The 26918-nt window shown below is 38.0% G+C and overlaps 1 protein-coding gene across 4 annotated transcripts in view; it reads right to left on the minus strand.

Moving 5' to 3' along the window:
- The window catches only part of frmd5a (FERM domain containing 5a), a 130860-nt gene that overhangs the window by 86998 nt on the left and 16944 nt on the right, over positions 1-26918 (minus strand). Inside the window, exon 1 of one of the 4 annotated variants that reach the window (XM_077194447.1) lies at positions 12497-12602. The exons of the other annotated variants lie outside the window; for them this stretch is intronic. The gene's annotated coding sequence lies outside the window, so the exon portion shown is untranslated. Of the gene's footprint in view, positions 1-12496; positions 12603-26918 lie in introns of those variants that run through there. 4 annotated transcript variants of the gene reach the window in all.

Here is a 26918-nt window from a genome sequence, read left to right on the forward strand (position 1 = left end):
ATTTTCAACTTTAATTAAATAATTTAAATAATTATAAATATATTTTAAAAATTCAGTCTTGCAGTTCAGTAATACAATAATAAATAAATTATTTTTTCACAATAAATTATTTTTATTTAAGGACTAGTCTTACAATTGTCTCCATGATAAAAACCTTCTATAGTGACATCTGCCAATCAACTTTTAAACAACAACCCAGGGATAAAATATTAGTTCAAATTCAAAAGCATCAAAAATCAATACAAAAAATTAAATGATCACACTTTGACCTTCTAACAGAAAATAAATTATAAACAACTGGGCTCTTCCAGCATCTAAAAAAATATCTTATATATCTTTATCTGGCTAATCGCCAGATATCTTTAAGTTAGCCTATTATCTCTCCTCTCTCTACAGTGGGACGTGACTCATCCATGCCACACACCTAAAAACTGAAAGCAGCATTTTGCCGTTTCTAGTTTTTGATAACAACTGTATAACAAAAGACTGTAAAAAAATAAAAATAAGTAAATAAATAACTTGGTAAAATGGAGGAGCAAAGACTTGACGATGTGGGAGCTGACAAAAATACAGATTTCTGAGAGTCTGAAATCTTTCACTTCACACCTGCCACATGGTGATATGATAACGGTCTCATTATGAAACACTCTTTAAAGGAATTTACCTATTAGTAGAGCAGAAACACACAAATCTATGAACCATTTAATCAATTTAACATTTTACAGAGCAAGTTGCACACTTGAAGTTTTTTTCCAACACTAAATAAGGCAGAGGCACACTCTGATGAATGAACTGGAGGAAGACTGTGCTGCACTGGACCATCACAGAAGTAGGACGGGGGTTTGAGAGTCTGGGAATGCATGACACCGCACAGCTGGGAGATGATGATGCATGGCCAGTTGCCATGGAGACTGTGTAGCCAGAATCACAGACATTCAAGGCCGGAAAAATGTTATGAGATAGTACCAAAATCAATCTCACACTAGAATGTGTTTGTGAGGGTCTGTAAATGATGATTATTAACCTTTTCAGAGAATCCTAAGGGAGAAGATGTGTGAGAAATTTTTATACAAATGCACCCTCACCAATATTTCGATTAGTTGTTGACCTGTATGGGGTTTTCCAATGGTTTTGGAAAACTAGTACATTTTCAAATTAGTACATTACGTCAACACATTGAATAATGCTGCGCGTTTCAAGGCACTTCAGTGGGCCTTTAAATCATCCTAAGAAAATATGTTAAATGGACTATTAGTCTAAAGGAATGACTGCAATAATTTACACAGGTTGTAACTTGCGAAGGAAAGTCCATCTCTGGGTCGCCCATACTAGGGCCGCTTACCCCTGGCTTTCCCGCCCTTTTTGGCGGGGGCCTGGACGGGCAGGGCGGCCTGCCTGCGACTGGCGCCGATTAGGTGGAGGCTGCTGCTGCGGCGCGGGAGCAGGGGCAGACGCAGGAGGACGCCCCCGGTGACGAACAGACTGAGGAGCCGCGGGCAGTGGGGTACAGGCAGGATGTATTTGATGGCCTCAGTCTGCTTTTGTACAGCCGAGCGCTGCTGGGCGAAGTTCTCGACCGCGTCGCCGAAGAGCCCGGTCTGGGACATGAGGGAGTTAAGGAACAAGAGCTTGCCTGTCTCCCTCATGTTGGCCAGACACAGCCAGAGATGGCGTTCCTGGACCACCAAGGTGGACATCGCACGACCCACTTACCGCGCGGTGAAGTTCTTGAAGAACTTGTGGATCATGACCACTTTCGTGCAGGTCCTTCAGTGCCTTGGCCTGATGGACCTGTAGCAACGGCATGGCGTGCATGGCAGAGGCAGCTTCCCCACAGGCCTTGTAAGCCTTGCCGGATAGGTACGACGAGTACCTACAGCCCGGGAAGGAAGACACAGCTGGGCACAGCTGCATTGCAACGGCATGCTCCACTGGCGGGATACGTGTGTATCCCTTAGCTGCCTCACCATCAAGGGTGGTGAGGGAGGAGGAGCCACCCGCACCAGGATGGAAAGGTCCAGAAAGGCTTGTAGATTCACTCTCTAACAGCATTCGAAGTGCTTGGCTCCGAAGCAAAAAGCTGAAGTGCAATCGCACCTTCTGCTTATTATATTCCCGCGCTGCGAGGCTGAGTAGGTGATGCAAATGATTGCACGCCAACGTGCATTGGTTTGTTTAGTTTCACTCGAAGTAGATTGGCCTGTCTAGCGGGATTCCTATTAGTTGGTCACAACGTACGTCGAAAGTGACCGACTGATAGGGAACTAATGAGAGATGAGATTTACAATAAAAACTCCTTTGTTCATTTCTTCAATTGTCATCACACCTTAACAGCTGATATAACAGGGTTTCTTCATTAGGAAGAGACAAACAAAGCTGGATCATAGGTGACATTGCCGAACAGATAGATTAACACCTTGAAGTAAAAACCGTGACCTAAAATAACAGCATTTCACAGACTAGCTTCACAAATACAAGCATCTGCAGATAACTGCAAATCTGAATAATTTCATGGCTATCAGCATTCTGGTAAAGCTCCTAACAGCTTCCTCAGCAGAGACAACAAAACCTCTTGAGTTCACTTTTACAAAAGACAAAAGTGAATAGTTGTACCTGATATAGGCGCACATGAACACCTGCAATGACCTTCATGCATGAAAGGCCTAAACAAAGCGGTCTCACTTAGAAACATCAATTTCTGGTCCTTCCTCTCCATTAGCTGAATGATTCCTGTCCTCACAGTAACAGTCAAAGGATAAGCAACATCAACATTTGCAGTCTAAGTTTACAATTACAAGACACAATGTGCTTAAACGATGTCCCTGTCCGTTCACACAGATTCAAGAAAACCACTAAAACATTATTCATGCCAAGCCAGTAGTTGGCGATGTCACTTTGTAAAGAAACAATACATGGCTATAGACTGAACTCGTAATACGTATGTGCATGACGTCACTGTTTTCACAAATTCACATATAGTTTACACAGACGATAATGGTATAGTTTTCAAAAACTCGCACTTTGAAACTCGTTTTCAAAAGTTAGCCATTTCAGGCCCTCAGAACACTGTTGTCGTGTAAACAAACGGCCAAAACGCATACAAAGTTTTTCGTTTTTAGTTGAAAATGATGTGTGAATGACCTTTTAGAAGACCGTTTTGAATGCTCTTTATGTAATAACAATAAAAGGGGCACTGAAGCCATCAAACCTCATAAGCGACATAAACATACCATAAAAGTATGCAAACAACTTGCTAAATTCAGTATCTTCGGAAACCATATGAAAGCTCTGTGTAAGAAAAAGATCAATGCGAAAATCATTATTCACTGTAAATCTCCACATTTCAAAGTAAAAACGTGGTGCAGTTGCCCGTTCAATCCAACTTATTTTGAGTGCAACTTTTGATTCATTAGCCTCTTTATGTAAAAAACCAAAAGAATAGCAAAGTGCAGTAAATGGGAAAACTATGTGTACACAGTAAGCTGCATAAGCGTCTCTCTTCCCATTTTCAATTTGTATTTTTTTGCGTTTTCAGGCCCTCAAATGCTGTTGTTGTGTAAATGAATGGCCAAAATACATAAAAAAGTTTTCAGTTTTTAGTTGAAAACGGTATTGTGTATACAGCCCCTAAAACAAGACATCTCCTCAAAAAACATTACACCTGATTTGCTCTAAAATGTTTCTAAATGCTAATACAATATGAATGAAATAATAAAAATCGTTGTCCTAGCTTAACACTTTTCTGAGATGGTTAACTTGTAAACTACTTCCAAACCCGTTTCACCATGTTTGTCTCAGGATGCATCACTTGGATCCATTAGTTAAGCAAAACCTCAGATACATAATGGTTATGTACTTGTGTGGAGGTAAATATACCCATTAATGACTAATTCACATCATAATATATGGTCTGTTTAATATAAAATCAATTTAATGGTCTATTTAATGGATTTTACCACATCTCATCATGTGCTACTCCAACATACAGCGAGCACCAATGCTTTTTGTTTTCATTCTGTGACTTAGAAAAGACACGGGAAGAAGTCACTATCTGATTGCCACGGGCCATAACAACAGCGCTCCATCACGAAGAGCTCAGGAAATCACATCACATTCATTCAGCATCAGTCAAACTCGTAGGCTAACGGACAGGTAATGCTGCTAGGCTGCTAATTGACTTCATGGAACGCTCCATTTCAACATTCCATGAGCAATTACAGCTTTTAGGGTTATTGCAGAGATAAATCAAGAATATAAATCAGCTTACACAAGTGATATTGGTTGCACATGCAGTTGATACATATGTCTACCTGTCTCCCACCTCCCGACTGTCACAGAAAAAATGATAAAGTGTATTGTTTGTAGAAATTCTTGTTCTTGGAATCCTTCATATAGCTTGACTTGGAGTTTTAAAACAATGTTGAGAGCTGGTTCAAATACTCAATGAAATCAAGGATGTCCCGCTGGTTTTGGGTTACAGAGGACAACTCTCTAGTGCTATAAACAGCATGAAGATTCATAGATCACAGGAACTTTTCAGGAAGATGATTATAGTTTTGAGGAGCAATATACATCACCATGAGGAGATTTCATTCATGTCAGATTCCATAAACAATTCATGATGTTTTCATCTATAACTTATTCATGAGAAAGCGATCTGGCACTATACAGGAGAATACATATCATGATGGAATTAGTACAGAATATTACCAGACCAATCAGACCTGTACATCTGCTGTAACACCTGAAGAGAGCAATTCCTATTCACACAAATATATTCTTTCATTTTCTGCATCAATATTATAAAACTCCAGTATAATGGAGTATAACTCCAAGACCCTGATCTGGCCAACAAACTAGTTCATCCAGTCAATTACATAATCACCAAGTCATTAGATCTGTTATGAGACCTCTGGTAGGCTGAAGGTGGAACAGGACATATTCAATAACCTGTTGACAACAGTCCCATGGACTGTGTTGAGATCAGAGCAGAAGCGCCGCTGTATGACACACTCATTAATAATGGAGGGCAGTTAATGCCTGGAGTGAAGGAGCACTCAATGGGTGGAGCCCCTGGGAGCCAGAGAGGAAACTGGTGGTCAAGGAGAAAAGTGCAGAGCAATCAAGCAGAACACCACAACCCAGTAAGATATTAAATTGCCCATGATTTTTATATATAGGGTTAAGTGCTATATACTGCCATTAAGAAGAAGCTGACAGAGATGTTAACTGGATGTGGAATGGCCGGTGATGGTTTATTCACTATTTAAATCAACATGTTGTTTGCTAAAAGAAATACACATGTTGCTATGCCAAAATTACACACTTCACCTTTAAACTAAGAAAGCTTAGACAGAATTAGCCTCTCCCTGAATATCATGTGAGAAAATAATGCAAAAACACTAAGGTAAATTGTAAGAACAGATCAATCTGTGCTAGTATTCCATCAATAAAGAGAGAGTGAGTCAGTGACTAAGAGAGAAACAGGTGATTGTGAGTCATACTTTCACTGCCAATCTCTCTCTGTAGTTTTTCATACTTTCAGAAGTCAACAGCTATGCTACACCTCCCCTGTCTGTCCTGTCCTCAGGCATCCAGACCAAAAACAGCAGCTTAGCCACCACAACTAGACCAAAAGCTGCTGAGAACGGTCTACTGCATTCACTGGATAGATGAAGTTAAGCTTATGTGAGAGATAAAATAATGGCACAACACGTTTCTGCTTCTTTTCGCTTTTTTTGTACTGTTTGTACCATAAAATTGCACTGTTGAGACAGAAAAAAAACACAGGTTGCATCAGTATATAAGTCACATTTTATTATCACGTACAGAAATAAATGTAAAATGAGGGTGTATATATAACAAAAACTATAAAAATTTACTTTTGTTCTCTTCACTCCACAACAAATCTATAGTATTTAGCCTTAGTATTGCTCTGTTATCTAGAACAGTGTTAGTAATTCTACATATAATACTTTTTTTCAGCCCAGAAACTCAAACCATTTTCTGATGCCACTCCCCCCAGTATATATTCAATTAATTAAACTGATATTATTAACATGCGTCTAGTCGACTAGTGGCTTAAATGAACGCCTACAAGTCGACTAGAAAAATCTTTAGGTAAGGACAGCCCTAATTGCAATAAATCGCTTTGGAATATTAGACAGCGTGTTTCAGATTGTAAAAGGAGGTGAAAATGTGGTAACAGGAATGAACTTAATTAAAGGTGAATAATGTTAACAATAACAGTGGAGGAAAGAGTGTGACGTAAAGCAACAAACTCCAATCAGCTCTTTCCAAGAATGAGTGGAGAAAAACAGAGCTGCAAATGCCATCCGCTCTGCACACCTGCATTGTGGGAAATGTATGCAGAAGGGCTGACATCACATTAACAATAGGTATCGACCTGCCACCCTGAAAGGAATGATCTACTGTTATTGAATTTCAATTTAGCACCACCTTGTGGATCATTGTTTATCACTGTTCGTGAGGAAAAAGAGCTTGTCTGCCATGCTGTACCTTGTTTCCGCCTCCACGTTTGACGTGATTTAAAGCGGGAGGAAGATTGGTGAAAGTTAAAAACTGTACCGAGGCACTGAGATGCTGTCGCCTAACCAGGTGAAATTATGAAATGAAATATCCGGAGGCAATATTCTATGACTCACTCCCTGCAGACTACTTGAAAAAGCAAAATGAGGATGAAATTGTTTTCTGAATGAAACACTTTGCAAGAGGTGCTGAAACAAGATGGCCACCGCTTCCAACTTTCTGAGCATTTCCATCTGATTCTCTCCGTTGAATAACCTCCTGTTTTATGAAGCTTGAACAGAAAGCCTGAGGTTGTTCTTCATTCGTTTCTGCCTTATATGAAGGGTCAGGTGAGATTGGCGTTCCGTCTGGCTGTGGAAAAAGCCTTTTATTCTTCTCAATGGTGCTCTCCTACAGCCCCTGGGGAGTATTTTTGAGAGTGCCATGCCAGGGCAATAGCATTTTAGCCACTGTTGAAACAATCCCCTTCAGACTGCCACTCTCCAGCCGTATGGCACTTCTCTGCTTCTGCTTAACACACAAATGCACATCTCAGGAAAGACTTGTCATGTCAGTGGCTTCATTCATCGTATCCCAGGAAGCCTGGAGCGTTTTACCCCTCTCATCAGGATGCTACACTATAGTAAAAACCTGCTGTGCATTACAGGATGGATTCTGTGTGGACTTTCAGATAAAGTAAAGCAGAGACGTGCATCTTTTAGATCGACACTAAAGATTAAACACCATATTTAATCTGCTGACTTTTTCACATTTTCTGTGCTGATTTTGGGGAGAAATCTGTGGCAATTGTCGAGAAAAAATTTGAACATGGACAAATCGATTTGCTAGAAAATATACAAGGGTGGGGATGAGTAGAATTTTACAAATGTCAGGTTTTCCAATTATATGAGTCAACGGCAAATAATGTCCACAGAAAGAAAATAAAAACAAATATTCATGCTGGTTTCATGTGATTTTGCAAAAAAGTTTATACTATTTATTTTAAGAAAGTTTCAATTTAAAGATTATAAACATATGTCATGTGGTGTAACTATCAAAAAAAAAAGTTATTAAATATTTTTGTTTCGAAAGAAGTATTATGCTCACCAAGGCTGCATTTACTTCAAAAATACAGTAAAAATTGTAAAATATTATTACAATTTAAAATAACTGTTTTTATATATGTTAAATATTTAGTTTATATTTTTGTGAAAACCATTATCATATTTTCAGGATTCATTGATGCGTGGAAAGTTAAAAAGAACAGCATTTATTAGAAATGTAAAAAATGGTGACAAATTAAAAATCTTTTTACCGTCACTTTTGATCAATTTAATGAGACCTTGCTAAAGAAAAGATTTTTTTCATTATTGTCATTTAAAAAAAACTAAAAATTTCGCAGATTTTCAATGTGGTCTCTGTATGTGTGCAAACACATTTTGTTTCCTGTAGATGGATGAAGAAGCAGAGGCACTGTAATAAAGTATACATCAACAAAGAGGGCTAAACAATGAGAACTATGAGCTTATTAATTTTTTATAAAAAAAATTGTTTTTCAGTATCAAAGGCCCTGGACTAAATGCACCTCTAGAGAGACACAGACACATATTATGTGCATTACACAAATTAACATTTTCACAAGCACCATCTACCACCTCTAGGCCACAGCAGAATATTACCACACAGTCAAATGCACGGCACTTCTGAACCTTAAAGAGTCACTAGGTGTACATCATTCATTCCTCATGACTCCTTGTGCATTTTTCTGATAAGTTTATTCCTTTAAAGCACTGCTTACCATTCAAATGTTCTAGCTCTCAGTTTGAACCGTTCATTCGGTCGGGGTCTTTTGTGCATGCGATGCCCACTGTGACAGCTCAGTGTGTCCTCTAGCACATTATCTCATCATCATTAGGGTAGGCAGTGCAGCGAATGAAATTAACGAAGAAACTTAATCACTGTGTTAGCTTTTTTTTTTTTGCAGTGGCCTTATATTCTCATCTCTGTGCTGTTGAACCGTCATGCCAGGCAGAAAGACCGCTTGTGATTTCCTCAACAGCATGTCACCGTCAACAAAGAACAAATGAACTGGAGGCGAAGGAAGACGCTTATTGGTGAAAAAGAATTGGCATGTGCATTGGTGCAGGGGGGTTGTAAGCGGTTTATGCCATTTTGTTAACTCCCACAAGACTAAGACCACCATCGTCTATCTAATACCACAGATCACTAAAAACTGAACGATATTATGACTGATATTGATACAGATTATCTTAATGTTAAAGAACTAATATGCCAAACAGATTTTAAATTAGCTTACTTTATGCTTTTTGAAATAATTGTAATTTATAAAAAAGTATACAGTAGTCATCATTTGAAGTGGATCAAAACCTTTCAAAGTTATACAAGAATTTTGAACAATACCTGTTCTTGTCTTAGGAAACTTTGATGACCTTTTTTGATCCACTTCAAATGTTGACTACTGTTTATATATCAGAAATAACACCCTGCAAAAACTCATTTCAGGGAGGTAGCATCAACATTACCAGTAAATTACTGGTATGATGGTGTGTGTGAACAAAGGAAATGAAGATTACCTGTATGAGCATGTAAAAGGTCAGAACGTGCTGGCGTAAGTAGTCTGCTTTCATAAAGCGCTGTCGTCGCCATTTACGGTAAATTAAGCTGCTTTTAACTGTTTTTTTATGTAAACATGCACGAGACAGAAGTCTGACCTTTTCCGTTCATCTGCGCTGCGGATCTGCATTTATTGCGTACCATAGTAACTACAGTATAACTAGTGCGACGCAATAAATACAGATAGAACCCATTATAATCAGTGATGCTGTCTACACTGGAGGCGACGCGACACGACACGTCAAATTCCCGACAGTAAACTGATGTCCTGGTCTATTTCTGACATAATTCAGGACTCTTCTGACACGAAGAACAAATGGATTAGCAACAGTCGCTTTGTCGCGTCCAATGTAGACACAGTGTAACACTGCGATCCAGTGGATGAAGAAAACAGCTCAACGTTTAAAGGTCAATTTCGATAATTTATTTCTGACAGAGTTTACTGGTATTTTGGTACTGATGTGCGAATGGTAACTTAGCAGTTAAAAGACAGAGATGCGTTGCTTGTGTGAACAATACATTTGTGTATTTACAGGAAAAGTAATTCTGGTAATTTTACGGTAATTTAACGGGATTGCTGTGTGCAAGGGGCTTATGTCTGAACATTAATGAAAAAATACAGTCTCCAATTGGCTATTTTTCTGCTCCTACGACTCTTCTTTTTCTGTTTACAGAGCTGAGGGCTGTCACAGACAGGTGTAATTTCTCAGGGCACCTATTTCAGTGACATTAGTCAGAGAGTAGGGACAATTTATATGTGGTATTTTAAAGAAGTCGCTTACAGCACCTTTAATATTACCTTCTCCTACACACAAACACCCACAGAAACATGCATTCACAACAAACATGTTTTTTTAACATGTCTTTTTCCAGAGATAAGAGTTAAAAGCAATACCTCTCAAGAACTGCACACCAGTTGCTAGAAATAAATGCATCCGTGTCCTCAGCTTTAAATTACATACAGAAGAAGTGTGATACATCATTTCCAAAGCCCCTGCAAAGCCGAGTGTGAATTACAAAAACATACATAATAATCATACATAAATAAGTAATATAAATTAAGTTAGGTAACATTTATGTAAAACATCAAAATTATAATAATTTCTAGAAATAAACAAATGTATATTTAGTAGATTAAACTTAATTTTAAGGTGTCCTTGTAGAGTTCAGAGTTAGTTGCGTGTAATTATGCATAATTTACTGTTATGACTACGGTAAATACATGTAACATATGGTATAAGGACACTAGAAAAAATACTACATTATAACAACAAACCGCAAATCTAAATGTTTTCTGATGGAAGACTTTTATTTTGAAAGATGTGCATGAAGGCTGTTCCCAGACAGCAACATAGTTTTTGCCCCCACCGGCCCACATCTGGTACACGTGGATTCCACTTGGCCCAGATGTGGGCCGGATCTGGGCCGACACTTTGTCTTTGCCTATTCTGTCAGACGCAATTTAAATAACAAGAGAAAAACGTTTTGTCTTGATTCAGTATCCGCTGTCAGATGAGATGTTGTCAGGCTATATGTCAGCCTTGTTACGAAATAAAAAGTCTCAGTCTCACCTCAGAAAAACGGAATTTCCTGACCTGACAGACATTACTGTGTCCGCAGTGCACACTCTTTAATTGTAACTTCACTGTACATAAAGAACGAATTAAATTACGAGCACGCAACTTGCGTTGTCAATTATTAAGTCGTGAAAATAAAAAAAGGAACAAATAAATGACATAATACATCGTGTGTTAACTGGGAAGGATTTGCATGCAGGTATGATGTTTACTCTATTCAGCAGGATCAGTGCCCAAATGTTTTATTAACCATTTGATTCAAATAAGCTGAAACCATCCTCAGTCATCTGCACTCCCTCCTTTCTTTTTGGTTTACAGTATGATCGTCTCTTTTAAGCTCTTCATCAAATAAAGCTGAGAAACATAGAGCCCTGTCACTCATTTCAGTGGATAAAAGATAAAAGTGAAAAAGATGCACTGTCAAGAGAACAAACCGCACAGAAGAACTCCTACTCTATTTTCCCCCTCTCACTAGTGCTCATTTCTACTGCACTCATCCTGTGAACACTGCAGGAGATGTAGCTCACTCTTTTTGCTCTCACCACTGATAAACATCCATAGTAAAAGAAGCCTTCACTGCATTCATTTGCCGGGATATAAAAAGTTGTACAGAATATGTACATATTTGCAGAAGAAAGAACAGAAAGAAGTGCAAAAGAAAGTCTGTAAAAGATGGAAGGAAAGAAAAAAAGAAAGAAAGAAAGAAAGAAACTGAGAACAGAGTGGATTATGATATTTATGACTGTCTATTCACCTTCATGTGTCAGCATTTCCTCTCACCTGAAATATAATATTTCATAAGAGCACAGAAGAATAACGTCCTCTTAAGGACACTACACCTCCAGACAAGTGCCGATCATAAAAACAATAACAATAATAAATACTTTCTATTCATATAGCGCCTTTCATACAGAAAATACAGCTGCTTTGCAGCTCAGAATATATATATATATTTTTAAACTTTTTATATAATAAATAAATAAATAAATAAATAAATAAATAAATAAATAAAGTGAATAAAGAAAAGAAAACATTCAGTGGTGCTTGCTCCCTAAAATAAGAAATAGATTTAGCCAACTGTGCAAATCAAGACTTCTTTGTCAGCATATATTGTGTAAGGTGTATATATATTTTATTTCTTTTTTCATACAGATTTTGAGAGATTTAATATCAGCAAAAAAATAAATGTTTGCTTTGGCATGTGGATGCTGTTTTATATAAAAATATACTTTAGGTAACTTTTTACAACACTGTCATTTAACATTAGTTAATGCATTAGCTAACATGGACTACCAATGAGCAAAATAGTTTTTAAAGTATTTATTAATCTTTGTTAATGTTAGTTATAATTAGTAATAATTATATAATATATAATATTTTAAATTGTTTTTTTCAGTTCACAGTGCATTAACTAATGTTAACTTGATTGTAATAATGTACATTAGTTAATGTATTAGCTAACATGGACTACCAATGAGCAAAATAGTTTTAGTAAAAAAATGTTAGTTTGTAAAAATATTTACAATTGTTTTTATCAGTTCACAGTGCATTAACTAATGTTAACTTGATTTTAATAATGTATTAGTAAATGTTGAAATTAAGATTAATCAATGCTGTAGGAATATTGTTCATTGTTAGTTCAAGTTAAATAATGTTAACAAATGAAAACTTATTGTAAAGTGTTACCTTTATATACTGTATTGTACATCGTGTCAATATAAAATGCTATAGGAAAAAAGAAATTAATGCAAACTTACCCGTATCCCACCTCAATAGCAGCATGTGTTTCGCAATACAATATGAACACAGTAAGTACATTGTACATATTTTTTGATGTAGTAGTTAAAGACACCCAATTTAAAGTGTGACCAAAATACTGAAGAATAAAAAGGTTGTTAGGAGTAAAGAGAGAATGTGAAGCATGAGATAAATGAGAGAGCCAATGCAACAGAGGGCCAATCAATGACTGAAGAATCCTGCAGACAGGCACGAATCTCTAGAAGAAAATTGCAAGAGAGAGAAAAAAAGAGAGAGGGAAAACACGCAGAAAGAAAGAGAGAGAGAGAGAGAGAGAGAGAGAGAGAGAGAGAGTGCCTGAGGAGATGTAACGGGTCTCTGCAGCGCGGTTCAGTGTGAGAACTGCTCCAATGCTCTGCTCTCAGAAGCAACTCGGGTCAAATGAGTGGCTTAACCTCACGCAGCAGTGTTCTTATTGATAACTAAAACTATTCAGAATAATCTCTCTTTTATTGGTAACTGAAATAAAGCTGCTATCAAATAAAATAAATATTACATGAAAAACTATTATGACCTTTTACAAAGTCTTGATTTTGTATTTGGAGTGTACTAGAATATGTTTTCATGCTTGATTGTTCGAAAAACATATTTCACATATTTTACATTATTACAGCACAACAAATTTCGCTGTTTTGCACAGCAGTACAATGACTAGTCTTTTAACTTTTTGTCATTTTAACACGCCGATTTTGATGAAGCCCCTCCTTCCGAAATACGAAATGTGCTGTGATTGGTTAGCAGGACAGTGGGCTGTGATTCGGGAAATGTCCCACCCCTTCATAACCACCAGTTCTTCTCTAGTGTAAATATTGAGGATGGCGTCAATTTCGAACCAATTCGAGCCCGATTCAGACCCTGACAATGTTAACAAACAAGAGGATCATGCAGAACGGATTTCACGCACAGACTTTGCAAGCACTGATTTTACAAGACGTTTCAGAGTGGTGTTTTTTATATTTTTTGGGGGAAAACTAAGGTAATACAAATAGTAATCGATCATAAAACCATGGTTAATTCACCTAAGGGGTGGTGAATCGTCTTACAAAAGCAAGAGCTTACACAAGGAACACAAGCTGTTCTCCAAAAGTAATGTGCAGCGCACATACATGTTGGGGTTATAATGTTCAGGAACAGCGAACCCACAAAGATGTTGATTTGGGTACATTTGAATGAGGCTGCTTGCAGTGTTGTTCTGTTGTCTGATCAGGCTGTGGAGCAGAGATAAACCGCTAAAGTGATCTGAGGACAAATCAAGCTCTGATCTAATTAAATGAGAAGGAAGAGGAGTGAGGAGGACATAGATGACTTCATCAGCCTCAAACAGATCGCCCACCACCAGTTCACTGACCGGCTGATGCTTATTGCACACAAAAATGGTAAAAGATTATCCAAAATGCAAGTCAGACATTACAATAATAACTCACTAGCTAAGCCTGTCACATTTGGTTAATCATCTGATCATGATTATTTGATCTAAATCACAATTATTTCAGATAACCGCAAATATTGTGCAGTTTAATCACATTTTCGCCATTCAAATAAGGGAAATTTAAGCACTTAAAGAAATACCATCAAATGCCTGTATGTATATCTCATACAGATTTTTAAGAAAAATAAACTGATATTTACTGTAAAAGAAATATAGATTATACCCAATGTGGAAGTATGTTATATTTAGATATCCTGAAGTTCTGAGGCACAGGCCTCTGGCGGTATGTGTGCTTCTTCAGCAAGGCAGCTGAAGATAATCATCTACCTTTGTTGACTTGAAAAGGCAAGTTCTGCACACCCTGCTTTTTGCATGCCTAATCAGCTCCGACTAATTTCACTCCTCACAGGAGCGGCTCACGTCCGCTTCGAGTCAGCCCCCCCAGTTCTACAAGCACCTAGTAAGATGTTAAAGATGCCACTCAAGCACATAAATATGGCCAACAAGCCTTGTCAAATTGTTTACTTCAATAGAGCCTATTTCCCTCCGCCAGCTACGAAAAGTGCATGGAAATGTATGTGCTCAATTGAGCTCAATTGATATTTTTTTTTATATGATATTAAGACATGCACATAAACTATGATGGAAGCACATTTACTGAATAAATTCCTCGATGCACAACAAAATACTCATGCGATTTTGCCTTAGCAGTGTATATGATTAGACAACTGGACTAACCAGCGGATCAGTGTCATCGCACAGCATCTGAAATGTTGGTTTGATCATTCTGAAATACCTGAGCAAGTCTGTCATCAGAATGATTTGGTTTAATTCCCTCCCACAAGCGTCTCACATGATTGCGTTCCTAAACACCAGCATCCGAACGCAAGATAACATGACAGCGTGAGGTGCAAGTTATTTATGATGTAGGAAAAAAGTGCCACAGTGGCTTCCACGATTCCAGCAACTTCCATTTTTATTACAGATATTTTGCACCAATTTTCCAAGAAGTGAATATTTTGTTCTCTTGAACACATGGAATCGAAACGCTACTTTATTCGCAATCGTTTTATGTGATATTCCAATTTTGCACATAAGTTCAATTCACAACTTTGGATGGAAACAAAACTATTGTTATACGTAGGTTGTTGTAACATTTACAGGTACAAAACCAAAATCCTTTGTTTCATAATATATTTTGGTTACATTTGACTGATTTATCGATATATTTTAGATTCCTTTACCCAATCCCCAAACAGGGAACTACACTAACATTTTCCACTGGTGGCACTTGCGCTACTAACTTTTTCAGTTACTAGCGCAAAACATGATTTGGTCGCACAAATTATTTATATAGTAAGCCGCTCTGGATAATAATGACCAATAGTGAAACTGTATTGCATACAGATGTGCTTTTTATTTTACTCTCCATCTTTTAAAACACATGCCTTCTTGTTTTCTTTAAAAATGGTTGGGATAGATTTACTGCAATAGAAAATACAGTAGCCTACACAATAAAGTGCTAAATTAATTTCTTTTGGATTTCACCATGCTATGGTTGGCACAGATGGGCAGACTTCTGAACTCTTAAGGAAAAGTAAGATAAATATAATATGTCATTGTGAAGCTTCAATGATTCGTGTTTGAATTGTTTTGACGCAGTTACAAATTTGGACAGTCCTGCAATTGAAGGCCCACAGAATTTACAGTAGGGCTGCACGATATTGGTAAAAAAAATGACATTGCGATATTTGATTTTTCTGCGATATATATTGCGATATAAAAACAATTTCACCAGATGACTTGAATAGCTCTACTTGGAAAGAATGAATCATTCTAGAATGACTCTTGAGTTCAGTGTTGGACAGATCAGTTGTTATTTTAACCATTCATTAAAGTGAATCGGTTCAAAGGAGTCAGTTCGCGAATCGGACGTGTCATTAACGGACCACGGCACACGTTGTGTGATTATCCAGGCAGTTTAGGACATCGCACAAGATTTGTCTCAACACAGAAAACATGTTTTGTTTATTGAAAGAGTGGTTTATGCCATCTGAATGTGTGGAAAGCTTTTCAGAGAAGATGAGGCAACGTTATTTTAGCACAATTCACAACCAGTGGTAGTTCAGAAAAAAAAAAACTTCGGTCTTCCGACCTTTTACCATCGTGTATTCTCAAAGATATTCAGTCAACTCAATTCATTATTATGAGCGAGGGAGGGAGAGAGAGCGCGCGCGCGACTGGGGCTTTCACTCTCTCTGCTCGTTCTCTCAGTTAAACAAGCGCGAATCCGCGAAGCCAACTTGATGTGTTGAATGCTCAGAGCGCTTTATAAAACGTATTCTTAAAATACACATTTCTGTTTTAATAAATGCTCATAGTAAATCATAGCATATTGCCTAAAACATTAGGTAGGTACAAAAATAATCAAACGGTGATACATTTGCGACCCATTAAAAATTAGGGTCGCAATGGCATTTCAAAAGGTCGCATATGCGACCATTTTGGTCGCAGTGTAGTTCCCTGCCAAACCTAAACACTTTTCAACAATATCAGACTAAACTGCGTGTTTGTGCATTTTAGGGGCGGAGCAATGAAGGAAGGGGTTTGTTTGTTTGTTTGGGTTGATTTTGAAATATCAAAAGTGTTTCTCAGAAATTGCTTACTGCACCTTTAAAGTAAAAGCCTTTTCCCTTTTCTATGTACTACAAATATAGGCCATTCATACAGATTTTCTCACACAGCTACACTGCCTACACAGCACGATGCAAGCTCAGAATACAAACAGATACCAATACTGCAACAATGCACAATCGCGCTTAAACACAAACAAGCCTGAAACACAACTCTCCCAATGGAGCCTGGTGATAAAAACAATCCGGTGATATTACACAGCAGAGCGGTACAGCCGTAAACCTGCGTTTTTATTGCACAGCATTATTGCATTACTTATACAAAACCTCTGTGGTTACAGCCTTAGTGGAAAAGGTCCATTTCCACATATTTTTGTGTCCCATTAAAGATGGTATACATGGAAATGCTCTCAGGACTATCTATTTTCTGACCCAAGGGGGCATTCAGGAATCGTTATTGAAAAATAGTCATTATTTTTGCAATTGCACTTGGAAGTACTCTTTTCATTTATACACAGAAAATATAATTTTAACTGGCCAAGATCCAATATCTAAGCTCCATCTCTTACTGCGAGTTACATGTTGCAACATGGGGTGGATGTGCACTTCATGAATAAGTTTAAAATCAGTGTCAGTCTTTGAACAACCTGTCTTCTGCACTCCAGGGTCTGTCCGTGAGCGTGCGGCAGCTTATACCAGTCAAATGAAGGAGGTGTTATGAGAATTGAACATCCTCCCTTTGTCGAGATTGCCTGTATTGTGCTATAGTGCGCCCACCAAACGCCATGAAGTGCATTTACTATTTTATGCTTGGCACAATCCATAGAATCAAAATTGTTGCAAAAATTTAGGCAGAAATGTCAGTCTGGATATGTGGCCCTCTTCAGCTTAATTCAATGTTGTCCTGAATTGACAAACTTCAATGTCATCTGCAGTGTATGCAGCAATATATTTTTGCTGGCAGCACCTATTAAAATGTCATGGCAGTAATAAGTCAGCCCGGACATTGTGACAATAATGTTTATCAGACTATAAATATTGATATCTTATGTGTTGATGAATACCTATGATCACTTATAGTTGCAATGGCACATAAAAGACATGATAAAATATGCAGCTCTGACCCACCTCTGCCCCTAATATTGAAGACATGTCTCAATAGACCTTAGTCAGGTGAGACGCCATATTGAATTTAACGTGGATGAAAACGAGGCTGTGAGGGATAGACTTGCTGTCTTCAAAAGGACAAGCACTGTATAAAGGTCCAAGATTAAATCATTTTCACAACCTTCAAACTGCTTTATGGAGTTTTTGTCTACTGAAAGTTTTAGTTTGTTTCGACAGCTGAACGGTCGGTTATGTTAAAAAAACAGTAAAACATTGAACTCTCTGGACTTAACTCCCGTATCCCTCACAGCCTCATTCTCATTCCTGTCAGAAATTAAATATGGTATTACCCTGATTAAATCTAGCAAATTAGCTGTAAAGAAATATTAATAATCAATCATTACTTGTTATAATTGGTTATGAATATTTGGATCAGTTAATAGAATTAACTTTATTCTAGTAAAATTAATATTACAATCAATCAATCTGTTCGCCCCGTGAACACTCAGTGTTAATTGTTTATTAATTTAAGACATTTTCATTTCTGAGGAAGGGAAATGTCTTTCTTACTGTACAATACTAATAAGAGCCAGCAGTTAAAATGTAAATCGTAAAATAAACTTTGTTGCAAGCAGAGAATCAGAACCAAATACATATTACACAAGTTTTATTATCTAAATCACGAACACATAACTAACATACAAACAATTACACACACATGGGTAGATGGTAAATGACAGAATGAAACCGGAAATTAAATGAAGCTACGGAAAAGATTCATTGAACATGAAAAGAACCATCAGCTTATTATTTTCAGAGCACCTCATTAAATGTATACTTCCAGGGCCTTTGCAGTGAAAGCATTTCTGCTGCAGGCCACGCAGGACAGCACAGCACCCCGAACGTACCGAGAAGGCCAAGAGAGGGAAGGGCTTGTGTAGAGGCCATTTAAAGCCTGAGAAAGGTCCCACCTTTCAGGGTTGGCTCAACCAATAAGAAAAGGGGAATTTCTAAGTGGGATATTCCTCTGTTGGGAGGATTTATGACGCTATCTCAAGTGTGGTTAGACAAATGCCTTGCCGTTTGTGTCAATTTGTACTCAGATATAACAAACACACACTGCATTCTAAGAGAAGGTGATGTACACTAAAGTGTTAGTCATTAAATGAGGATTAATTAGAGAAAAATAGGAGACACGATACAGGTGGGGTTACATTGACCGTTGGTTGTATAATAAAATACATACTGTAGTAGCAAAGACATAATAGTACACAAGACAGTAAATCATTCACACAGTTTCCTGGGGTGCATGTTCATTTATAGATCAGTTCGTCCATAAATTGATGCAAAATCTGTTTTAAGGGCTCTGGGTCTTTTCTATGGCCTCTGCTTTTTCCAAGTGACCACATTTTTAACAGCAATAAACCCAGCTTAACTGAACGTAGTCATGGTAACCAAGACCCTTCTTGCCCTTGTTGGGGACCATAGATCCCAGAGTGAGTTTTAAAGATTGTTTATTAAATATAACAAATAATTGTGTCTGATTTGTCATGACATGAGAAAACTAATTTGCCTTTAACTTTTGACATATAAGAGGTCTTTGTACCATTAAGACATCCTTCAATTTTCACAGTTTAAAACGTCATCTTCATTATAAACAAAGCATTTATTTAATAAAGCTCCATAAACAGCTCTTTTACATATTTTCGGGATCTGTGTCGTGACATGGGAAAATACATTTGCACATGACTGCCTACAAAGCAAGACATTGACTAATAGTTTTACATCATCGCACCATAAGCCCCGCCCACAGGCATTCAGTTGCTTAACGGCTGACATTTGCTACACTGGATGTGAGTGTCGCGTTATAAGCAAATAGAGCCCATTATAATTACTGACGCTGTCTACACTGGATACAGTATACAGATGTGTGTTCAGTTTCTGACATACTCCACGCACTTAAGTCTGACGAAAACAAAATAAACAGAAGAGTGAAAGAACGTTCGCTTTGACGTGTCCAGTTTAAACAGCTGTTTGAATCTCTGTAAAGACTGTAAGGATCTGTAAAGATCCAAGCATCAGAAAACAAGTGAATCGTTTATATCAGGGCTCTCAAGTCTCACGCATTGGGCGTGAGACACACGCATTTCAAACATAGACAGTATAAGAAGTGGACAGAGCCATCTCATTGGAACTCAGTTGAGACAGTTGAAGCCCATTTTTAGCGATTTTTGAGCACTTCCGTTCCTGACGCGCAAACTCAAACCGACTCAAACTAAGCTTGATGACGTGAGCAACCTGTCTGACAGACGTAAATCTTCTAGTAGCTGTGCGTGAAAATTGCCAACATTAATCACTTGATATGTATTCACTTGCCACATTCCGAATTATTTCCAATTCCCCAAAAACGTTGTTGAAATATTTTGTCCTGTTGCTTTTATGGACTCATTATCTATGGACTCTCATTCTCCCTTGACGGAACGTCCCCCCGATTGCCTGCGAGCTTCTCCTCCTGTCTATACGGTAATGTCTCTATTGTGCGACATATGACGCAATCGTTAGCCTGTTTTTAACAAAAACGGCTTCTACGGGGCCATAACGTAAGATAAAAAGTAATGGAGCCTTTTATACATTGTTGTGTTTATTTAGAAATAAATAATGGACAAATGAAGTCTTTGGACGCCTCAGATGTAAAGTTATTCGCTGTCAAAGTGACGCCAAAATGAATGGGAGTCAATGGAATGCTAACAGCAGGTGAAGTTCTGCTACAATGGGGGCTCCCACGAGGCTTCAACTTCCGGCTGATGGATTACCCACTTGATTTCAACCCGTTCACACGCTCACACGCCACACCTTGTATTTCTCACGCTGAGGAGTAAGGGAACTCGTCCCGCTATACAATTAATGGACGAGGCGCAGGCAAACGGAGGGAAGTTCTCTGCCGAGTTCATAGCATCTGTCTCGAGTTATACAAAGTTAAATGCTAGCTACCAGCCAATCAGAAATTAGAATTAGTTGTTTCCGGGTAAATTATGTGTTCGCGCTGCAAGCACGTTAGTTACTAGACAACACGCGCACACACGTAGTGGAAGTTGAAAGAGCACGATCTGATGAATGCGGCTTGTGGACATCTTCATTTATTTTTTTATTTTTTTAGCATTTTGATTTTACGATTCCTGGACGATATATCTTGCCTGTGATCAAAGACAGTGAGAGCTGATGTTGAGGAGTATAGCCAAATTCGTGCTAAATTATTTTTGATGCATTCAAACTCTCCAACTGCTTTTAAAGGGGTCATCGGATGCAAAATACACTTTTATATGGTATTTGCAAATAAATGTGTCTTTGCAGTGTGTGGACACAATCACCATGCAATGAAAAAAATCCATTCACTTTTTTAAATCCTCAAAAAGCCAAAAAGTTGTTGCTCATTATCATTTAAATAGACATGCACCGAAACGGGTCACTGTGAACAGAGCTGTTTTTTAAGAGGTAAAAAGGGTGTTGTTTTACACAACCATTGAGAAATTTTAACCAAAGTATGTTACAAACTTTACATGAAGACCCAAAAGAATCATACCAACTTGTGGAAAATGGGCATCCAATGACCCCTGTAAAGGTGACCGGTTTGGGTCTTGACATACATGCTCAGGGCAAGTTGTTATGACACAATGTTATGTACATTGAGCACTGATGTTCAGTTGGCTTGTTTGGGGTCAAATTTATTTTTATTTTTCAATAAATTTGTATTTTTTAAATATAACTATTTATTTTATTTGGATGAATTTGTCTTTTTATCAGATTTAACAATTGTTATAATTTCCATTTGTGCTGGTCAATTATGAACAATAGGCAAAATTGAACTGCTAGCAAAAATTGAAGCGAATTTGGTTGGGTCGAGGGACCGCTGGTGCAAATATTTGGGTTGCTCCTCCCCTAAATCTCACTCTAAACTTTTGATAAAACTTGAGAGCCCTGTTTATATATAGTGGCATTTATAATGGTTTATAATGGCATCCTGGATCGCGTTGGAGGATTATATGTTTGTTCGGAGCATTTTGTTTTGTAAATGAGGCACAGTGTCATGAAGAGTTCACAAAGAAACTTTTGCAGAAGGATAAAGCAGCCAAATGTATTGGATATGACAGAGCAGCTGCATTACAAACCATAAGTAAATGATTTCATAATGCTTTGTCTCAGAAATAATTTTTTGCCACATTTACATTTGTTCTTTTTTTTGCAAAAAACTTTATTAACATTATAAGTAAACTTCAAGAAACATATTAAAATAATTTTTAAACAAATCCATGTCATGACTCCTTTAATGTCTATGCAGATTTAACATTTGTCAGTGTCATTACAGATAAAACATTAAAGGAATCTTACCGAACCAAAACTTTTGAACGGTGTACAAATGTATAATGCCCAATTAGTCCACTACACTGCAATGTATTTTCAGCATCTCACACCAAGTTTTTAAGAAACAGTCAAGTCAGGTCTCGAGACCCCTGAGATCTGTTCCAGTCTGTCGAGTTACATCGAGCCGCCATTATTAATTCATTTTGAATTTTATCATTTCATACAGTATTTAAAACATTTCATTATTACATTATTTCTGCCTCTGTACAGCATTTAAAAGTGTGGACTTCTTTTTATGAAAATGTAAAATATGTCGCTTCAGTCTCCTTTGTCATATTGTTTCTCAGTTAAAGTTGCATCTACTCACAGCTGTCAGACTCACATTGCTATTAATTTACAAAACAAGCGAGGCAGAGATACATGTCTGTACATTCTCTCTCTCTCTCTCTCTCTCTCTCTCTCTCTCTCTCTCTCTCTCTCTCTCTCTCTCTCTCTCTCTTTCTCTCTCTCTCTCTCTCGCTGATGTAATCCTCTCGTTCAGTCCTGACGTGTTCTCTACTCCAGCCAATAGCATCTTCCCTGCACCATGACATGGGTAAACACCAGCCACGCACTAGTAAGGTTTCTCTTCATGAAACATTCAGTCCTAGCACACATTTTAATCTTTAATATCCCGACCGTAGCAACAGTGTGGAATGATCTGTGAGCACACAGTGTGACAGACAGCAACCAGTCTCACATACACATCCACAAACAAACACATGCATGATGAGGTAGACACATCTCACATGCCTGAACTTCATGCTGTGCAGCATTTACAGTGGCACTAGTAAATCAGCAGAGAAAGAGCAGTGGTGTGAGTTTGTCACAGACGGTGTGTCTTCAGTTGCACTGGTGCAGTGATGACAGAGCAATACTGAGCCAGGGAACAGACCGCACTGCTCCACTGCCGGGACAGACTGGCTCTTTTATCCAAGTCGTGTCTCTTAACTACAATTTACTTCCTGCTGTAATGAGCTTCAGATCTAAACAATAAACATTTTCTTCTGTTTTGTCAGTTGTGCCAGTTATACCTAAGTTAATAAATAAATTGTGAGATATTTTGTAAGACAAAAAATACAGGTCCTTCTCAAAAAATTAGCATATTGTGATAAAGTTCATTATTTTCCATAATGTAATGATAAAAATTAAACTTTCATATATTTTAGATTCATTGCACACCAACTGAAATATTTCAGGTCTTTTATTGTTTTAATACTGATGATTTTGGCATACAGCTCATGAAAACCCAAAATTCCTGTCTCAAAAAATTAGCATATTTCATCCGACCAATAAAAGAAGTGTTTTTATTACAAAAAAAAAAAGGTCAACCTTCAAATAATTATGTTCAGTTATGCACTCAATAGTCAATACTTGGTCGGGAATCCTTTTGCAGAAATGACTGCTTCAATGCGGCGTGGCATGGAGGCAATCAGCCTGTGGCACTGCTGAGGTGTTATGGAGGCCCAGGATGCTTCGATAGCGGCCTTAAGCTCATCCAGAGTGTTGGGTCTTGCGTCTCTCAACTTTCTCTTCACAATATCCCACAGATTCTCTATGGGGTTCAGGTCAGGAGAGTTGGCAGGCCAATTGAGCACAGTAATACCATGGTCAGTAAACCATTTACCAGTGGTTTTGGCACTGTGAGCAGGTGCCAGGTCGTGCTGAAAAATGAAATCTTCATCTCCATAAAGCTTTTCAGCAGATGGAAGCATGAAGTGCTCCAAAATCTCCTGATAGCTAGCTGCATTGGCCCTGCCCTTGATAAAACACAGTGGACCAACACCAGCAGCTGACATGGCACCCCAGACCATCACTGACTGTGGGTACTTGACACTGGACTTCAGGCATTTTGGCATTTCCTTCTCCCCAGTTTTCCTCCAGACTCTGGCACCTTGATTTCCGAATGACATGCAAAACTGAGTAACAGCCCAGTGCTGCTTCTCTGTAGCCCAGGTCAGGCGCTTCTGCCGCTGTTTCTGGTTCAAAAGTGGCTTGACCTGGGGAATGCGGCACCTTTAGCCCATTTCCTGCACACGCCTGTGCACGGTGGCTCTGGATGTTTCTACTCCAGACTCAGTCCACTGCTTCCGCAGGTCCCCCAAGGTCTGGAATCGGTCCTTCTCCACAATCTTCCTCAGGGTCCGGTCACCACTTCTCGTTGTGCAGCGTTTTTTGCCACACTTTTTCCTTCCCACAGACTTCCCACTGAGGTGCCTTGATACAGCACTCTGGGAACAGCCTATTTGTTCAGAAATTTCTTTCTGTGTCTTACCCTCTTGCTTGAGGGTGTCAATGATGGCCTTCTGGACAGCAGTCAGGTCGGCAGTCTTACCCATGATTGCGGTTTTGAGTAATGAAACAGGCTGGGAGTTTTTAAAAGCCTCAGGAATCTTTTGCAGGTGTTTAGAGTTAATTAGTTGATTCAGATGATTAGCTTAATAGCTTGTTTAGAGACCCTTTTCATGATATGCTAATTTTTTGAGACAGGAATTTTGGGTTTTCATGAGCTGTATGCCAAAATCATCAGTATTAAAACAATAAAAGACCTGAAATATTTCAGTTGGTGTGCAATGAATCTAAAATATATGAAAGTTTAATTTTTATCATCACATTATGGAAAATAATGAACTTTATCACAATATGCTAATTTTTTGAGAAGGACCCGTAGTATTGTTCATGTAATACTATTTTTAATATATACAGTGTTGAGGTAACCTATAAGTTAGTAACATGAGTCACGTAATCAGACTCCTTTTTTCAAGTACTAGTAAAGAAGCACCTTACTTTTAAATATAAAACAAAATATCTGAAGTTACTTTTTTTAGATAAGTAACACAGGTTACTTTGTTTTCCCATTTATTGACTGACAGCTGTCCTGTCCTCATGTTGAGAGAAATCAGGAGTGAGTGCAGAGACGTTGTGACTATGATGGTTATTGTAGTTCTAGACAAAATGTGAACATGCATCCTTAAAATGGAAATTCCTTAAAACAGTGAAGTGCAAACTCAGTACCGGTATATATATATATATAATACCATAATCAGTGTTGGGAAAAGTATTGCGTAACTCCCTATATTTGTAATTTATAATAACGGCTAGAAATGAGCATTTAAAATTAGCAGAATTTGCAACAATATTCAGTGCATCAAAAAAGGTTACTTTGTAATTAAAACACATGTATATAATCAACAAATCCCTAGGGTACAAAACTTTTTGATGTCAAATATTAAATGATATGTTCAAACTTATTTTTGCAATTTAAATCACACCTATTTATGGTTCATGTGATGGCCCCACTTGCTATACAGATTCCAGCGAACAAACCTGAAATCTAATCCTTTTCTAACTGGCATTTATAAACAAGTTTCACGTCATTTTATTTGAGATTATACGGTATCACTAAAAACTTTAGGGTAAGTTAGAATCTAGACACCGACTCCTTCCTTTTTGGTGACAATAAGGGAAGTTTAGAAGCACTAAACTCCCATGCTGAAAGAGTGCTATTATACAAAGAGCTCATGGCGAAATTAAGTAAAGGTTTTACAGAGAGAGAATCACTAAAGGAGCACATTAACCAATACAACCAAGACAGTTTATGGTCTGCTCTGAGAGCCAGCCAATGAAATGAGTCGAGCTTCCCCAAAAGAACAAGCCGACCAATGAAATCACCAGCATTAAATTACAAGAATTTCAGGGCAGAGTAACCTGGACAAATTCTTTTGGAACACTTAAACAATAGAAATAAACTGAAAAGGACACCAAGATTTAGATATTACACCTTAATATTTCACAAACAGTTAAACAAAATCTCAGAGTTGGGTGACAGAAGCATCAGCATGGCGTGGGAAAGAGAGAATGAGGTCAGGGGAAAAACTGAGAGCTTGAGGTCTTTGTACAACGTCACTCACATCCACATTACTGGCAGGTTTCCATTACAAGCCACTGGTGAGAAAGGTCAGTGAGAGAACAACAAGATTCCATCTATTTATTTGCAGTGTAAGACCATTTGCCTATTGTTGCAGTGTGTGCAAAGGGACATCTACACTATTAGCAAAGACATTTGACCATGTTGTTTGGGAGTCACCTTAGCAACTGTGAAGAGCCCAGAGACCATTCGAGCACTCGGCCTCTTACTGTTGAATTCCTTTTCAGCCAACTACGTACGTACTAAACAATATCCACTAAACACAGGAATGCTCTACATATTAATTATTAAACTTGCTCTTAACACAAGCCAAATTAATATCCAATAAAGTAAAAATAGAACACTAAAAGTCAATCGCTAAAAATTTTGCTCAGTCATCACATTATAAAGTACAGTATACAAAATGGAAGACCAGTAATATTTTGACTTGAGTTAGAATACAATATAGAGCGTCTAATATACGCAAGAGAGCATTCTCAATAACTAGCTTTTCAAGCTCCACTTCATCCATGACATCGACATCCATCAAAATCGGACATCTTCACTTTGAGGATTATCAACTTTAGCTTTTTTCTTTAAGTAGCAACATAATTATAAGGAGACGTCTTTCATTTACACAACGCAAGGGTTTGGCTGCTGGGGCTGATAGGCAGAAAGTCATGATGTGGAAGACACATCCCACTTTTAGCCTGAGCCGTTCAAAATAAAGCTCCTTAAAGGGCCAGGGATTATTATGAGTGAGATTTCTTTACTCGAGTCCTCTTCAACCTCCCACATGCTCAGCTTGAATCATTAAACCAGCCGACACACATACTCACTCACACACGCTGTTTTTTCAAAACACCAAGAGATTACAGAGCCATTCATTTCATTCATCATCCTCTCAT

This window comes from Siphateles boraxobius, unplaced genomic scaffold, assembly GCF_051911475.1.
Source record: "Siphateles boraxobius isolate OS27281-9 unplaced genomic scaffold, OSU_SipBor_1 32, whole genome shotgun sequence".
NCBI lineage: Eukaryota > Metazoa > Chordata > Actinopteri > Cypriniformes > Leuciscidae > Siphateles > Siphateles boraxobius.